Source organism: Anguilla rostrata, chromosome 9 (genome assembly GCF_018555375.3).
Source record: "Anguilla rostrata isolate EN2019 chromosome 9, ASM1855537v3, whole genome shotgun sequence".
Classification (NCBI taxonomy): domain Eukaryota; kingdom Metazoa; phylum Chordata; class Actinopteri; order Anguilliformes; family Anguillidae; genus Anguilla; species Anguilla rostrata.
Window position 1 is genome coordinate 24,593,682 of NC_057941.1, and position 15,006 is coordinate 24,608,687.

The following is a 15,006-nucleotide window of genomic DNA, read 5'->3' on the forward strand; positions in this document are numbered from 1 at the left end:
GAGGAGTCGTCGACCAATGAAGTCAGACGCGTCCACAAGTTAAAAATGTCCATCGTGGATGCTCAAGTGCATTATTGTCCCCGTAATGAATAACAAAATGAGAATTCCATCGTATAACCAATTCTGTTTCTAATGTTTTACACAGTAGGCGACTGCAGAGTCCAGCAGTGGTCGTCGTTTTTGCCCCACCCCTTTTTATACGTAAATTGATTGGCAGTTTCTATGACAACTGCACTGTCTTCCTGCGTCATTGGTCCATCCGGGAACTTCGTAGTTTGATTGACAGTTGTCATGGTAACATTCTCAGTCAGCCACCATTTTGTTAGCTGCTTTTTCTTTTTTCAAATAATTTAGCTTCCCGCCTGAATAATGAATTTACTTTTTCTTAGTAATGGCAATAATGTTAAAACCAACGCGTCGACAGGATCGGGTTAAGAAAATCGAGGTTTTACGACAGAACGCGGTGGATATTTTTAGGCGGCGCCAAGCGTAGTGGCTGTCCGTGTCTCTATGGTCTGCCGGGCCGGTTCGCTGCGCAGGTTTGGAACGCGCGCCATTTTGTGAAATTTACAAAAAATCCTGTCCAGGGAAACAAGGTATATAACTATAAGGCTTATTATCAAAAATCTGTTTTGGAGGCTGTATATTATTGGAGACCGGAGTCGCCGAGAGTTAAAAAATTGTGTGGTTACATCTGAATGTATGTTTCTTCAGGCTTAGATCGAATAACTTTGTGTTTAGCCAGCTAGCTGGCTAGTTGACGGAGAGGCGCTGTTGATTTGGAAACTGAATTGACACCGAGTCAGAGGAGTGAGGGTTGTTGGTTGGGAAATCTGGGGGGCTCCTTGGAGAAGAGAAGCTGGATCCCTTACTTCGACCTACGGGTTCCAGGACTTTAAATGAAGATCGTTTTTTACAAATAGAAAAAGTGAAACATACCGACACAGGTGAGTTCCTATACTAAAGTGTTTGTAATGTTTTGAATACTTGCAATCCGCTATCTCGAGACGTGGCTTGTTAGCTAGCTGAGTAGCACGCTCAGCTGCGAGTGTTTGTTAGGTGGCCAGCTTGCATAGTAAGCCCGATCATGTTGAGATGCTTGGTCTGCGTATGACAACGTGTAGCCAGCTGGTTATATCGTGTTATTGAATTTACATTCTCTGTTAAACGTGGACTTGAATTATCGGTTACCTGCAAGCGTTCGTCTGGACGTTAGCCTAGTAGGCCACGATGAAATATGTGGCTACCTAGCTAGTAAACTGACTTGGAAGCTATTTAGGTGGCTAACAGTATTATTTCCTCGGTGGCCAACTAGGATGACAGCTCTTCTGCCCTGGCATATGGGTACTTTGATAAACAAGCTGTCTTGTTAGCACCAATGAAGTGGCTTGCTAAGTGTTAAGGCTGCTTCCAAGCTAACGTTACACTACGTTACCTCGCAAGCCTAGAAGACGTGGGAAAATCTTAAATTGGGTAGCTAGCTGCTCAGGCTGATAAAGCTAAGAATGATGCTCGAGGTGTGTGCGGATTAACGCTAGTCATCGGGCTCTGCCGACCAGTTGTCGAATCTTAGCGTGACTGAATACACTGTAAATTATACGGTTTCATGTAACGTTAGCTAGTTAGCTAGGTAGCTGGCACTAATGAGTGTTGCCTAGCCAACTAGTTCTAGCTAGCTACATGTCGCAAATTACGAAATCGATGGGATGTATTGTGCAGATAGGTGTACTGTGCATACGCACAGCTAGCTCGCCAAGTTAGCTAGCTAACTTAATACCTCTTGGTCTTATTTGAGGAATGTCATGTTTTGTAAAGACAGTCGCCTTGCTATGGCAAAGTAATGTTAGCTTGTTAAAGACATAGTTGGCTTGTTATATAATCACAGTTAAGCTGTTTAACGTAAGATGGTTTGTCAACCAACTTTAGCGGTCTGGAATGTGTGTTTTAATACGACTAGCCTGGCTATAACGTTAACTTCGGTACACCGCCCAATAGCAGTCTCACTAAGTAGCTATCTGACGTCTTGTCGATTGAAGCTAGTGTTAATCCATGCCCAGATTTATTAGCTAGCTAAGCGATGGCTAAAGTTTGCTTGTGATGGTTATCAATCTGCGTTGAACACAACAAGGCCTGGTTCATTAATGTGTCTAGCATATTGTGGCTCATGGATAAGCTAGCTAGCTAGCTGAATGTGTCAATTATTATTGACTGATGCTTTCAATTCCATGCGTGTTGCTGGTTGTTTCAGATGAGGAGCTAACCAGCTACTTTCACTTTTTTTGTGGTTGTGGAAAAACTGTGTGGAGTAAGTCGCACGATTTACTGCTAAGATATTAACAGCAAGGGTCATGTTAGCGGTAACGTTACCATGCCCCGCTGTTTAGGTGGTCTCCGTCAGGAAACGGAATTCTGTTACAGCATCTATCATTGTTAGCTTCGTTAGCTGGGGTTTCCATTTAGGATTCAAGGATGTGTTGGAATGATGCTCTTGGCCCAATGTTTCGTCAAAGTCACTGGCTTGACATGCAGACGCATAGAAATTGAGGTTAAAAAATGATTCGTAAAATAGCTTTTATCGTTGTTTTAACTTGTTTAGTTGCAATGGGTTGCTGTATACAATCGTTGCTTGCGAATCTTCAGTGTCGTAGTATGTATGCATGTGTATGGCAACATATTGTCGATTCTGAATGTAATATTCTTATTATATACTGCGTGCAATTAGGTTACTTTTTTATTGGGAAACGCATGGAATTAGCTAACCGACAGCTGCGTATTGGAAAAGATAGGTGCTTAGGCTTACTAATTTCTGTTTTTTAACTTTGTATGTCATGGAAAGAAAACATGCATCCCAGTGTCACTTAGAATCACTCATCGTTCGTGGTACAGGGGTCAGTATATTGTATTTTTGCAAAAGATGGCATGTACTGCCAATGTCAAAAAAGTCATGCTGACCCATTTTTACACCGAGACCTAATTTCTGAAAATAGGGAAAATGACAAAAACGTCTCACTCCAGTAAAGTCATCTCATGTGAAGTGTGATACAGACCGCAATGCATTTGCATATCAGTATTCTTATATTACGATGGTAATTGGTTATTGTAAGTGTACAAGGCTGATTGTTTTACCTGCCCAAGTCATACCTTGGTTTGAAATACTTCTGTTCAAATTAACATATGGAACTTGGAAGTGGAATTTGACTGTATATATTCACACGTGTGGGCCAGATATGGGTCTTTGTGTTTGTATTATAAGACATTTGGGCATCGGTGGCTGTACAGCATTATTAAAGTTGTAGAATTTCCCCGTTTCCAATTTGAAATGACAGCTTCTGAAAAACTGTTCTGTAAATTTCTGAAAATTACTAAAAAGGGAAAAGTGGGATCACTCATTGAATTTTATCTAAATTTTCAAGTACATATTTGATTTTATGTAAACACCTAGTGGACTGTTTAAATGCATTTTTAGAGGCTTATTTTAGATCAAGGCTGCAACAGCTGCAAGTGACAAAGCAGGAAGAATCCTCTTGGATTTTTTTCATCTTGCTATTCCTGTGTGTCCCATAGAGTTTGATGGGCAATTGGTTTTAAACACCAAGGGAGGTGGGCAGTCTATTTTCTTAAAAATAATCATGCTTTCTATCAAAGACATTTTATTGTGTTGTATGAATTCATTTTGATCTCATGGAATAAGATATTTAGTCACTTTTAAAAATAGCTTTGATAGTTGAGTAATTCTGATTCACTGGCATGTAGCTAGAATTTAAAGAGGAATCCCCTGATTCTGAGGATTTTTTCAGCATTTACTTATGTGCGTTTGCTCAAGTCATGTTTTTGAAGGACTTTAAGACCTGTACGCATGCACACGCACACTCACACACACGCATACATAAAATAAGGAATTACTGAGATTGACCCGCAGACAATGATCAGCTAAATTTAAAAAATGTAAGAGTGTCAGATACACTGTTGAAAGATTGAGGCAAGTCATTTGTAGTTTGTGAAGCACTTTTTGGAGAACACTCACTCTCTAACCACCCCCCTCCTGAATTTAAGAGAAACAACAGAATGACATGTTGTGCTAATGAATTCCAGGCAATAATGGTGGCATTCTTTCAGGGAATAGTCAGATATATAACAGTAGTTATCTGTGTATGTAAACTTTCCATAGAGGCATTCTTCTTATCATTCATGCTGAGTGTTCTGTATGCAGAATTTGCGGTCTTTGACTTCAAGAAAAGAGACAATTGTCGATCCTCAACAACTAGTGGAGTCCTCTTCCACCATGATATTAATAGTGCCATCTATGTTTAAATCAAGCAGCCTAAACCTGACTTCATTTTTGAAGCTCACTTCCTGGTCTTGTTGAGAGATGTTGCTCAGTAGCGCCAGTGCAGTTGGCTCCAGTATGGGTGTTTCAGCCTCCCATTTTAATGTAAGTCAGTGGTAACCATATAGTCGAAATACCAAGTCAATACATTTTTCACACAAGAAAATATTGTTGCAGTAGGTGTTTTTCTTCATCTATTGTATCCCTATGTGCCAGTTTGTTAAGCTACTGTGTGATTTGGATGATATCTTAATATTTTTGTAGACACATCAGGGATAGGGTGTGGTACTGGCGAGTCACTGTACCTCACGCAATTAGTGGCCCTTTCCTGACAGCACAGTCTCTGATTCTGAATTTGTACTGCATGGTGGTGCACAAAAACTACACTTCCATGGTTTCAAGTCACTTTTCATCAAGCGATGGAAAGTAATTGGGTAGCGTCACAGTAACTTGATCCATATTTTTTCTAGTCTATGGTTTAGAGGAATGAATGGGTCATTAGCAGGTTACTCTTAGAATTAAAAAATTTTAACTGAAATTTAGAATTTCATTACATGGGATTTTCTCCTTTACATGTAGATATACCCCTCCCATTGTTTCTGTGGTACATAATGGTGCCTTTTTTGTTTGAACCTTATGAATTTTTTTGAACTCTAAATCTGGCTTTTTTCCTATGTGGGTCAGTAGTTTTATGTTAATGATCATTACAGAACACGTTACAAGTGTTAATTGTATTGATGGTCACTGGAGTTGCTGATGCTTTGAGGTTTTCAAGTTTTTCCTAACTAATCTATGTGAAGTATAGGTCTGTAAGACTCCGATATGATGGGAAGTCAATGAACAAAATGACATAGAAGAACTTTCTGATGTTGAGTGATATTCTACAAGTTATGTGTGGGAAGCTGAACATGACGTTCGTGGGTTTGTGCTCTTATCACTTGGTGATGTGGAGGAGATTTACACACAGGTGTAACAACGATCTATGCTAATAATAGCCTCTGTCTGCTTTCCCTCCCATTCGTAGAGATTGATTAGGCTGGGATGGCACTGTGATCTAACTGCGCAGAGCATCACTTTGCGATACGGGTCTCTGAACTTTTTCACATGGCACTGGTGCCTGAAACATAGGAGCATCAACAAAAAATTAAGGATCACTGGCAATGCAAATGTTTATTGTGCAATATATTTCTAACTATCAATTAGTCCATTGGGTAAATTTGTTAGAATTTAGTTTCAATGAATTCTCTTTGATTTTCCGGTGACCACCTCATAAATTGTATTGTACTCAGTAGTACTGGCTTGTGAGATTGAAATGGTAGAGACACATTTCCTTTAAACTGATCATTGGTGTCAACCTGTTATCATCTATTTTATTTGATTAACAAGTGTGGCAGCTATATGAATAATCCATTGGCAAATAATCCTAAAATCTTCTTTTAATTATGTCTCACAATGGATCATTGTTTTGTCTTGTCAAGTTGGATAAGGTAAATTATAAGTTCAGTGATGAGATCAATTCAGTAAAATCAATTTAATCATTTCAAATAAAGGGTACACTGAACTCAGAGGTCACTCCTCCATTAACTGCATATTTCACCAGCTTTCAGCACAACAACTATAAAAGTTAGCATGCAAACTTCAGCAAGTCCACAATTCAGATAAATGGACCTTTATGAATGCATTTTGCTCAGATATGTGTTAAATAAAGTTTAGTTTCTTTGAAATGGGGTTTTCATGATTTTTTTTGCCAAGGGAGCCTGAAACAAAAGGCCTTGTGACACGATGTCACATCCTACTGGGTGATGATATTCACAAACTGGGCTGGGCGAATCCCCTCATGGTCAGAAGTAACCAGCTACCTTGGTTACTAGTTTGTCCTGATTTGTGAGGTGTACAAAAGAAGTGTGACTGACTGCCATCCTCATGACAGCTATGAATTGTTGTATATGATGCTTTCACAAAAATATTGTCCCAACGAGGGCAGTTTGCATTGTTTTCCCAGAAACCCTCTGTGAATCCACTGCTTGAAATTTATCATCACGGCGTTGTCTGATAATGCCACATGGTTATATGCAAAGAGCACGTAAGTGACACTCATCAATTTCAGTCCGGTCGGAAGGGGTTTTCAGAACAGGTGCATACTTACAGAAGGTGCTGTGCCATCTGCTTATCCATCTGGGAATCATAAAACCAATTGGTGATTATACAAATAAACTATATAGCCATGTGGATTAAATACTATCAGTAGTAGCTTGTCGTATTGCTATGGGGACTTGGACGCTTTTACTTTTAACACATACTTGAGTGCTTGCCGAGTCTATTTAGTGTTTTGCCAGGTTATTCGTGGTCTGATAAACAGTTTTATGCTTCTATGACAATATAGCCTATTTATACTAGCATTTTGTGACCATTTAAGTTGGACAAAAAAGCAGTATGCAGTAAATATTAATGTAATCATTCTGTAAATTGTTGAAGTTAATAGTTTTCACAGACAAAAGGCTTGTTTGAGACCTTTATGATATGAAAATTAAAAACTAGATATGAAGCTCATTCCAATTCTGGTCAGTTTTGTTTGCTTCCAGAAGATGCACTGTCTATTTTCTGGGTTTGGACTCTTACCTTTGCAGCAGTGGTTGTATGTGGGTTTTTTACTTGTCTGTACTATTTACTTTTACTTGCGCTTACTATTTTACTTGTCTGTATTGTTGTTGGTTGGATTAACAGCATGGGACTGGATCTATATTATTTATCAGTACACAAATGCAAAAAAGGGTCTGTGTGGTTGTAACCATTAATATATTTTTTGTAGTAAGATTTTAGCTTAATTTGAGTGAAATTCAAATCAAGACATGGCTGTGGATGCTATTTCCGTTTTGTTTTTTTTTACCAAACCAGTGGACATTACTTGGTACTAAATCTTTATGAATTGCACTCTTAATCAAAATCTGTCAAATTATGAAATCTGATTCATGAAACTATGAACTCAGAAGTGACTGATTATAAACTGATTCTGCCAGTCTCTAAACAAGAAGACTAGTTTTCTCTGGTATCTACAATTAATCATGAAATGAATGATTGAGTTTCATGCAATGTTTTATTCTGTGTTGTGTTATTTAGCTGTGAGATGGTTTAAGTGGTATGTTTGAATTTGCGCCTGAGTTTTTCTCTCTCTCGCATGCACACACACACACACACACACACACACACACACACACAGATCTGTCTGCTTGGCTGCTACACTTGACCTAATCCTGACTCACTGACCTTCCCCTTACCCTTAATGGAGCTTTCGAAAAAGGTCAGAAATTTCCTGTTTTGTGATTAACTTGGTTCGCTATCGGTGTATGCTGTACATTTGGAGAGTGTAAACAAGAGGAGGAACATTGAAATGTATGTGCTGCTTGTAGTTGGCTTATTCCCAGGCTGAAGTTTACATCAAAGCTGTTATCTTAATTGACTGAAACTGTTGGCAGCAGGAGAACAAACCGTTGTATGGATTTTGTAATGTCACTGAGATTTCTTTAAGATTAAATGCATCCTCCCAACCATGGCTCTGCAAACTGAGCCTTGCGTGTCAACTTTATGTTCACATAATATTTGACCTTTTGGTCTTGTGGATTTATATTTGACACATGGGTTGCTTGGTCACTTTAACTTTATCGTATCACTTTTAGCTTTATCGTTGTGTTGGCAGATCACTTGCTTTATTACAGTTTTTGAAAATCGGGGAATTGAGAGTTGCTGAGAAATCTGAATGCAGTTGGTTTCTAATATAGTTTAGTCAGTTTCTTTTTTGACTGGAAATGTTCTGATGGCAGGGTTTTCCCTAACATAGAAATGCTTAGGTGCAGCGCCTAAGTGTTTTTGCGGAACGCCTTAAGCCGAATGAACGTAAAAAGACATTTAGGCGACAGATCAGAATGAATGTAAAAACAACGGTGAGAGTTCTCTGCGCTGACAAAAAAAACTAAAAAAAACGCAGAGGTGGCTTTATGGTTTTAAACACTCCGCGCTATGATGACATTACAAATAGAAGTGGGTGATTGACGAGCGTTTTTATGTTTTTATGCATGGTAGGTTTGATCTAAATGCATTCACAGAATATAGCGTTTTTTTCCCTCAATTATGATATTTCTCAATATAATTGTGCCGCCGTGTTAACACATTACTACCGTTGCGGGTCAGGCACTCTTCATGGTAAGAAGAAATTTTAGGATAGCGCTTCCGATTTCGCTTGTGTCGAAAGTGCTGCGACGGAAACAGCGACTGATTTACCCACTAGCCACATCTGTCCAAAATGTAAACAAGTAAGACCGTTTTCACGGTCGGAAAAATTTTTATGACAACGTTAGCCAGCGAAGCTAGTTAGTTGACGTTACATAAAAATACCTTGACTGAACTAACGTTAGTATCTAAGTGGCTTGGTAGCTAAAAAAGTTAGGCTGTGTTCACGCGTAACATCTTTTTCTGATGAAAACCTCTGGTCAAAGCATTTTTTCATATAAAAAAAACACTGTTCCAGAATATAGTTGAGAGCACCTAAGCCCTCTGAAAACCTAGGGAAAACCCTGTGATGGATTATAAATGTTTTTTATTTTTCTATCATTCTTTAAAACTAAAATGGGTAACCATCAATGATGAGATACATGGCTTAAACTATGCTCTGGACCTTCCCTTCTGTCTTTTGTGTTGAGTACTAGAATATTGGAAAATGCACGGAGGGCAGATTTGTATACCTTTCAGCGAGGTGTAGCTACAGAATTCAAGCAGCTATGTACTCTTGGGAAGATATGGAATTTAGCATATGTATCTTGGATAAAGAGCTGTCCAATTTTGAGGGGATTAAATTAATTACAAGAATGTTACTTTTGGCCCTACCTTTGACACTCATTATCTATACATTTTTAGATAATGGAGAAATTGGTTTATAGTGTACAAAGAGCTTTTTGGGCTGAGCATCTTCAAGGCACGTGGAAATGAATTGAGATTTGTTCCCTGCAATTTTCATTTGTTCTAGAATGTTTTAGCCAGGTTGGCTGGTAAGAGAATGCTGATATGAGTATTTCCAAGTTTCAACCTCTGCTATCAATGACTGTATCATAAGTGAACATCAAAACAGCATAGTTGGTGCATTTATTGTCTATTTTGGGCATTATTAGCCTGATATAGGCCCTTTATAAGCATCTAATGGACTGCTACTGATATTATGAGAAATGCTTAATATCAACTGGGCAATATATTGGTTGAATGGTCCCTTTCAAGAACCTTAGCTAATTCTAAGTGGGTTTTCTAATCTGATTTATGCTGGCTTCTTACAAGCTATGATTGCACCGAACTTTGGCCGAAATTTAGAGTGTCTTGGATTTTAAAATGTAGTTCCTTCCATATGATTTCCATGACAAAGAATGTGACTAGAATCACAAAATTAAATAATTAACATGGGATCCAGTAATGAATCGGTAAGGAACGTGGCAAATCTTGAAAATGGGTGTACGTCATTGAAATGTGTTTAAATTTGATGGGCAGTGGCGTCAATAAATATTAACACTGTCGAACCCATAGTGTAAAGCTAAGACCATGCCGATTAGTTTTACTGTAATTTAGTCATTCGTCAGGTTGTCGTTTTAAAAAAAAATTTGGAAGCTGAGACAGGGCTCCCTCTGAACTATGAACAAGAAGGAATAGACTGAATAACTAAAGGGAACCACAAAAAGAAAAAGTAAAAGTCTTGCCTGATTATCACTCTGGTAGTCTGAAATGGGATAAAACAAGATCTAAATTTAGGAGAAAATAAAATTTGATTTGATTTCATGGAGCCTGAAAATGATATGTAATTTGCCAACAGAACAGTACTTCTAGGCAGCATACAGTTTTCCACATGCATGGAATCAATTCACTGAAAACAAAGATTGCCACTGTTTGCAATTACATATTGGCATCTTCATTTTCAGACTTCGAATGCTGATAGAATCAGAAGGGGAGAATAAATGGAATCAATTCTCTGTTCCCTAGCTAGCCTAGTACTGGGTATGTTTTTGTGATCGGATCACTGATAACTCTTTCCTACTCGGCTACACTCTGGATCTTCGATTATGACTGATTTGGGACAGCCTGTGTTCAGCGTGCGTTTGTTTCGATTTGCATCCCAATCTAAAACTGTTTTGAACTATGACTTAATATGATGTGGACAGTGACTGTGTTTTGTGAAACTGCCTCTGTAGGGACTAGGCTATATAGCCTACTTGGCATAATAAATATGTTTGATTTTTAAAAAATTATTAAAATTTATCACTTTGCTAATAAGCAAAAATGGATGGTGGCTTTAAATGGAATACATTTTATTTTATTTTTTCAAAAGGATCTATTGAGTCCAAGTTGTTCAAGCTGTATTTTATTTATATAAACTAATAAATAAATAAAAATGGCTGCCACCTGCCAACCAAGTGGCTCCCTGCTCACTACATGTACAATACTGAACTGTATTATGAAGCCTTTGAGGACTGGAGCCTGAAAGGCCAAAAGCCATATGTTATGTAATTTAGGCTATGTCCTTTTGTACAGTTTGTTAAATCAACTCTTGCCTACAGACACTTAATCAATGCCTAATAGGACAGAATATCGAACCCATAATTATGCCTAATTAAATCCCTATCTAAAAGTCCTTCTTCATATATGGTCAAAGGACAAAGACATGGTTCTCATTGGAAGTTAACAGAATTAGTTAACAAAATAATTGAGGTCTTCATTCAAAGCAGATATTCATAGTGCATGACATGCACATCAACAGAAAATATTTTTAAAGGACTTTTGGGTCTATTTCTGCTTCCTGACAGCCATGCTGATCTGCTGCTATACCAAGGCTTTGTAGGGAAGACTACTTGAGCATCTCCAAGCGTGAGCTTTGGGCTTGAGATGTGGGCTAAGTTTTGGTTAGATTTGCTAGAAATTAGGTTTAGCTGTTTCATTACCCTTTCTGCCCGGTCTAGATGTGTGTCCTCATGACATTGTCATGTTATTGGCCAAGAAACCTTGTTTCTTGTCCTATCATTTTTGTTCCCTAACTAGTTCTCCTTGTTTTGTAAGAAACATTTTGCCTGAGGAGAGCATGGTCATTCATAACCTGTTGGCAACTTATTTGTTCAGGCCTAGTGTTTGAGTGGCATTTGTCGAAAACCATCTGAAATCATACCTTGTCATGTCACACCTTTTGATTAGGGGGTTTCTCAAACTCTTATGAGCAATAAGGATGAAGAAGTAAACTAAACGCAAAGGTGCAAGCTGGGTACAAGCTGAGGATGTGGAACCCTTTGAGCTGTGGCAGTGGCTAGAGCTTTTGTTTAACCCATGCAGACTTGTGATTTGGTCGATACAGTGGACGATTATGCTCACAGACTGCTGACCATTCACAATAAAGTAAATTATATGGCCATCGTATTTAATTTTTATACTTGGCTCTAGCATACCAATCTCCTTTCCAGAGGTCCATAGGATGCATTCTTCACATGCAGCATGTAATAAGACACTTTCCATTGGAGTTATGGTTTTTAATCAATGGACATTCTTTAATTTGACCTCAACAGAAGCAAAATTAGATGCAGATCTTTATTAGCAGTATTCTTAACAGTTGTTAATTCAAAGTTTTGCTTAAGAATGTTCGATTGCCATCCATTAACACTGATTTGGAAGACTAAATCCATTTGGAAGCTAGTGTGTAATGTAAAAAAAAAAATAGTTCATGGAAATTCTTTATCATAGAAAAACAATGTACTTTTTAATCATTTATGTGCGTATCTGTGTGCGTGCAAGTATCCTTTCTTTTTTGTAACCAAAAAAGTTGAATAGGTTACATTATGGAAGAATCCCATGGGAATTTCTTTTTTTTTATAGACTGCTCAGTCATCTGTGTGGGTTGTGATACATTGTTGATGGTTCAAATCTTAGCCATTGGTGTAAATTAGAAGATTAAACAGAATTGGCAAAACAAACATACCTTGGGTCACCTTGATATCCTGGTGGATTTCTAGTAAAAGTACAGTATGACCTCTGGAACAATGAATGGGGCCATCTAACTTCACATATTTCTGTCATTTTATATGATAAGTGTTAAACAATGCAAAGAAGTAAACACTAAGGCCTTATTACCTTTGCCGAGAACTATGGGCTTTTGTAGTATGCATACTGCTGTCTTCTGCAACACTTAATTGAATTTGGTTTTCTTCCTACACTTGCCTTGTCACAAAGCAAACCTAACAAGCCGCTTCTGTTTCAAAGGCAGTAGTTACCAAGAGAAGGCTCGGGGATGGCAGCTGGTTGTTGCAGGGGGGATGGGCCGCTTGAGTCAGTGTGGGAGAGGGAGTCTGTAAACTGAACAGAGTGACTCTGAGTCCTGACCCTTAGCACAGCTCAGCTCAGCGCGGCCCAGCCCAGCACAGCAGTGCCCTCTCTACAGCTCAGGACTGCCTCCCTCCACCACTCACTGGAGGCCAAATCATTATTAACATCATTACTCCTGCTTCTGCTGTAAGAGTTAATAAAAGCATATGGTGTATGGAAACTAGCCCACTTTGTCTGACGGTTGTCATCGCGATGCCTGCATTATATTGTAATTGCAATTTTCTGATTTTCTTGCTAAAATCAGAGACCACCCAAATCAGCCATTCAGACCAAATTTGTTTTTTTTTTGTGTCAGGTAATGCAGGAAATGTATACAACACAAATTACAGAAATGCCTCCACCACTACATATAAAATATGAAATCTCTCAGTTTCTGTAGGGTCCGTCTAACTTTACCCCAAAATGCAAATTAAGATACCGGCTTGCAAAAAGAACAGAACAAGCCGGTGCTGCGGCTTTATCTTGGCTCTTTTCTATCAAGTTTTACATTTTCCTTGTTTCTTTCTTAAAATTGTTTATGCTGTTATTTAATGCTTTGCGTGTGAAAAATGCACTCTGCAAATGTTACATAATAAAAATTATGACATTATGATATGTTTTCGGAGTCTTACCACATGAGCATTTGCCAGGCTAAAGCAGATCAACGTTAAGTGGGTTGGTGGGAATTTGTAAAGGGAAGTTTAGAAAGAAAAATATATTGTTAGAATGTATCATTCCTGAAGTATTTTGGAGTTACACTCCCCATTCACAAATCTGTGATCAAAGCATGAGCTAGTTAACTGGGTATACCTACTAACTACAAGCCAGTGATTTTCAATAGATTCAGTATAGAATAAAGTCAAAGCCAGAATTTGTACTGTAGTTACATTCGACAGATAGGCGGTCATATAAGCAGAAATGAACACATTGTCACAACAGCTTATGTCTGCGTATGAGAATTCTGTGGTATGCAGTTGATATAGCACAACAATAATTATTAAATGCATTAACGATCATCACCGAAATGGTGTGTTGCCTTTCTTTTTGTCATTTTTTCTTTAATTATACCTGAGGAGTTAGTAAGCATCCTATCTTCAGAGGCCGTGTGAAATGCTTCCATGTCACCCCCATGTCACCACTTATCAACACCCAATAGACCCTGTGTCACCACTGTCTATTGGGTGTTGGTAAGACCGCCAGTCAGCTGCATGGCTGTAGAGTTGGTTGTCGTAGGTTGTGATTGTGCGTTATATTTTTATCGATTACATGGAAGCCATTTCAACGTCTTGCAAATGACTCAATTTCAGCATTCAATTAAAAATTCTAATTATAATATATGCGCACTCAGCAGATCGCTACAGTACACCCCGCCGAACACAGAGCGTGCTCTCACGCTTACACGCCACATAAAACGCGACTCTCGCCCATCAAGGCACTCCAGTTTACTTCGGACACCAAGTTAACGAGTGGGTATATACAGTTAAATGCAGAACTGTTGTGATGGTGACACAATTTAAATTGATTGAGTTAACTTTTTACATGGAATTCTTCCACTGAACAACAAAAAACAAGAATGCTTAAAAATGTATTCCTCTGATGGAAGAATACTCTGTGTATGCAGAAGGTTGCATTTCTACTGAATCAGATGGAATGCTGACACTTATCTGTGCGTGTGCTGCACATTATTCACTATTATAAGGTAACATTTTGTTTTGAAATTTGGCAAAATTTCCGCATTCTCAAGCTTAATTTCCGATGGAAAGTTTCCAGAAAGTTTCCTGGAAATTACTGGAACCCTTGGAGTAACTTAATGTTGCTGACATGGGACAAAAACTGACTTTTTGAATAACGTACAGTTCTGTGAAATAGTCAGAGACCCTTTCTTTTATTTACTTTTTTAGTGAAAACCACCATTATGTGCAAGTTATTTATTTTTCAGTGTCAGAAATTAAGCAGCAAATGCATGTTTAATGCAAAATTGCACAGAAACCTCCACATCTATACAATATCAATTTGTTCAGTATTTACTGTGTCTCTTCTTTGCCTTTATTACAGCTTCTGTTCTTTTTGGGAGACGTGCTTTAAGTTTTCAAAGAGACCTGCAGATATATTATTTCATGCTTTTTATGAACGCTTTTAAAGTTCTGTCATAGAAGTTGGTTGCATTTACTGCTTCTCTCAATCCAAGTATTCTCAAACACGTTCAGTCTAAACTCTGGGGTGGCCAGTCGACTGTTCTGAGAACACCAGCAGCGTGAACTTTTTTTGCAGTGTGCTTGGGGTCATTATCTTTCTGTGGAATGACT

At 38.3% G+C, this 15,006-nt stretch overlaps 1 protein-coding gene across 5 annotated transcripts in view; it reads left to right on the forward strand.

Moving 5' to 3' along the window:
• Positions 1-275: 275 nt before the first annotated feature.
• The window catches only part of dyrk1aa (dual-specificity tyrosine-(Y)-phosphorylation regulated kinase 1A, a), a 49,816-nt gene continuing 35,085 nt past the window's right edge, over positions 276-15,006 (forward strand). For 3 of the 5 annotated variants that reach the window (XM_064351222.1, XM_064351226.1, XM_064351227.1), the window contains exon 1: positions 276-947. The gene's annotated coding sequence lies outside the window, so the exon portion shown is untranslated. The remainder of the gene's footprint in view (positions 948-15,006) is intronic. The other 2 variants (XM_064351224.1, XM_064351225.1) reach the window with 2 other exon arrangements.